At 35.2% G+C, this 2,587-nt stretch overlaps 1 long non-coding RNA gene across 1 annotated transcript in view; it reads left to right on the top strand.

Annotated features, from left to right (window-relative positions):
- LOC106875613 (uncharacterized) overlaps positions 1–1,095 on the top strand; it is a 25,387-nt gene extending 24,292 nt beyond the window's left edge. Inside the window, exon 3 of the long non-coding RNA XR_001410145.2 lies at positions 772–1,095. This is a non-coding gene — a long non-coding RNA (uncharacterized LOC106875613). The remainder of the gene's footprint in view (positions 1–771) is intronic.
- Positions 1,096–2,587: the final 1,492 nt, after the last annotated feature.

Raw genomic sequence — 2,587 nt, 5'->3', positions numbered from 1 at the left:
CTCTTTCTATCTGCTGTAATAACTCACATACATGTATAACTCACATACACACTTTTCTTTGTATGACGGCCTGTCTTTGATTATGTTCTTATATGTCGCATTCACACTCTCACACAGACATACATCTTTAACGCTACAATAAATATCTCTGTTATTCATCTAATACGGTTGTGGTCTTTCATTACTGGTCATCTATGTTATCGTCGCATAACATATCATGTATATCATCTTTGATATATATTTGTATGTTCGACCGTGTGACACGTTTAAATAAAAGGAGTCCTCTGTTTTTCCATTCGTCACCATTGCTCCTTTTTGAGTTCGCACGGTCGTCCCTTACACATTCATTAAAATAGTACAGAATCTCAATAACTGAGCAGACTGTTTAACATTTCGTTGAAATATTCACAAAAGCCTTGAGAAAAATAAAATATTTTAACGACTCTCGAACGTAATTATTTATCGTTTTACAAATTCACTGATTAACATTAATTTTTTTTAGTAATACATAACATTATACTATTGTAGAAATACTCTTTAGTTTCAGCAACAAAGTCGAGAAATAGGTTTAATTGATAAATCTGTGTAAATCGACTGAGATATATGCATTCAAGGATGTTTTTCTTTTATTATTCTTTTTACATTATGTTGACACACATTATTCGTAATTACCGGTTCTCATACTTCTAACAATTGTGTGACTGGTATAAATAATGCTGTTAACTTTTTTCACTATTAATAACAATACGTTAACATTTAATTTTTTTTCAGACAAAAGCTCTTCAGCGGAGTTAGAGTGTGAGAAAAAAAAAAAAAAAGAAAAAGAAATGGAAAACCCACCGTAAAAACCAGTAGCGGCACGCAGGTAAAATTAGTTGGGTGTTCTGCGTTAGAAGATTCTTAGTCGTTGTTTTAATATTGTGTATAAGGAAACAAGTGGAGGCGCAATGGCCCAGTGGTTAGGGCAGCGGACTCGCGGTCATAGGATCGCGGTTTCGATTCCCAGATCAGAGTCTGTTTTTAAATTAGTAGCATGTGCCTCTCAAGTACAACAAAAACATTTAGAATTCTATAGAAAAAAAAAAAAAAAAAAAAAAAAAAAAAAAAAAGCACGAAGTTCTGGGAAATCTTAACATATTTTATAGTTTCATGCTTGAGTATAATTGTTTGACCTTTTTTATTGATCCACACTTTCTCATTCTCTTCACAATGTTTTATATCATTATATAACAATTGAAGTACTTGTCTTTACAACGCGGTCGTCCAAAAATAAGTTTATGGCATTTAACACATCATCTGTGTTGTCTAACTAGCTGAAATAGCCGTAGTTTCAAAGATGACATATTGTGTGAACTTTTTAAGTATATGTAAATTATCGTTTCTCTTACATTTGACACCAGTGTATTTTATACAATATAACATGTATTCTTAACTGTGATAACTATAAATAATACGTAACATTTCGTCTCTTTTATGCGAAGGTCTTTGCTCTTTATGGCAAAATAGTTTATTCCATGTTACGTAGGTTTTGTACTTGTTTGCTGACGCAAATTTGATTGGTTTTTTTTTTTTATTAACAATATATAAATATATTAGAGATGGTGGAGCTGTAATGAATTGGCAAAGTCATTACAGAATCTGTATTTGTTCCTGTTCTCGGCGTTCTGAGTTCAAATCCCATCTACTTCAATATTGCTCTCCGCTTAAGCACCGGATAGCGTATTTTCCCTGCTTTTTCTCGTGGAATCAGATAAGTTACTCTCTGACAAGGATCGAGGCAGACCGCACACACGGTTTCCGTCCACCAAATTCCCTCTGTTGACTTCCACTTCTACAAACAGCGGAGATTCCGTACGGGAGCCACGCAAAAACAGTTAAATGCCAACATGCATCATTTTAAATAAAACTGTTTCAGTCGATAAACAAGATTTTCTTTTTATCAGCTGAACTAAGTTTGGAATAAACGTACTTGACATTTTATACTATTAAGTGCAATAAGGGCGACGAGCAAGAAGAAATGCTGAAAAAACCAGACGACATTTAATCAAACCGGTCATGGTTGATGACGCCTTTCTTTATACACTGGTAATACTGCTGAAGACAACTACTACTATTACTACTACTACTACTACTACTACTACTACTACTACTACTACTACTACTACTACAGAGAGAGAAAGAGAAGAAGAAAAGAGAGGGAGAGAGAGGGAAAAAGAGAGAAAGAGTATACAACCAGTCTCCATCTAAACATTACGAGATAGGGTCCGAGAGAGTCGGAGGCAACACATACGACTAAACAGAAAGGGTCCTCACATGGTTGTGTGGTTACCTTTAAAGCCACGTGATTCCGGGTGCAAACCCTCGGCACGGTACCTAAGTCTTTCCTTCCTTCCTTCATTCCTTCTTTTTTCTTTCTTTTATATATTGTAATGATTTCAAATTTTGACACAATGCCGGCAATTTGGATGGACAGGGGTAAGGCGATTGCATCAACCCCAGTATCTATCTATCTATCTATCTATCTGCTGTTTGTCTGTCTGTCCGTCTGTCTGTCTGTCTATCTGTCTGTCTGCCTGTCTGTCTATCT

The sequence above is a fragment of the Octopus bimaculoides genome, chromosome 21 (assembly GCF_001194135.2).
Source record: "Octopus bimaculoides isolate UCB-OBI-ISO-001 chromosome 21, ASM119413v2, whole genome shotgun sequence".
Classification (NCBI taxonomy): Eukaryota; Metazoa; Mollusca; class Cephalopoda; order Octopoda; family Octopodidae; genus Octopus; species Octopus bimaculoides.
Note: the sequence above shows the minus strand (reverse complement) of the source record. Positions and strands in the feature narration are given on the sequence as shown.